Consider the following 927-nt stretch of genomic DNA (forward strand, 5'->3'; position numbering starts at 1 on the left):
CGGCTGCCTCACTGTCACCTGGTTCTGCTTCAGCCTCGCCTGGTCCAGCCTCAGAGTCTTCAGCCTCGCCTGGTCCAGCCTCAGAGTCTTCAACCTTGCCTGGTCCTGCCTCAGAGTCTTCAGCCTCGCCTGGTCCTGCCTCTGCCTCTGCTACGCCTGGTCCTGCCTCTGCCTCTGCTACGCCTGGTCCTGCCTCTGCCTCTGCTACGCCTGGCCCTGCCTCTGCCTCTGCTACGCCTGGCCCTGCCTCGCCTCAGCCAGAGGTCTCCGCACCTGCTGGCCCTGCCTCGCCTGGTCCTGTTGCGCCAGCTGGTGGTTCAGCCAAGCCCGTCCAGCATCCTTCCACGCCGTCGCCTGCAGCGCCATTATCTGGTCCTGGCTCGCCTGGTCCTGCCACGGCCCAACCGGAGGTCGACGCCATACCTCTGCTTGTCTCACCTGCCAAGCCACGTCCAGGTCCAGCACGGCTGTTTCCGGAGCCTGTCAGGACAGCCTGTCGACGGAAACCAACCAAACCATCCAAGGATTATCATCCATGCCGTCGACCACCAGCCAATTCTTGTTCACGCCGTCGACCACCAGCCAAGCCGCCCGACGGTGTTCGTACCCGCCCACGTCGCCGCCGGCCGCCAGCCAAGCCGCCCGACAGGTCTCGTCCACGTCACCGCCGGCCGCCTGCCAAGCCGCCCAAGTGTGGCCAGCCATACCTGCTTCGCCACTGCCACCTTCCTCGTGGCCGGCCCCCTGAACCTTTGAACTATGAACTGTTATGTTATCGACCTCCAGGTCGGCCCACAGAAAGTTTTGAGAACTGTCTCCGGAGCTTTAGTGCCTTTCATGGGCTTTTTGCGCCCTTTTTGTGGGACTATTTGCTCTGGTTTTGGTCAGTTTGCTCTTCATGTGTTTCATGTCTGTGTCTTACATTGT

This window comes from Pundamilia nyererei, unplaced genomic scaffold (assembly GCF_000239375.1).
Source record: "Pundamilia nyererei isolate P.nyererei 1_Seehausen unplaced genomic scaffold, PunNye1.0 scaffold00141, whole genome shotgun sequence".
In the NCBI taxonomy this organism is placed as follows: domain Eukaryota; kingdom Metazoa; phylum Chordata; class Actinopteri; order Cichliformes; family Cichlidae; genus Pundamilia; species Pundamilia nyererei.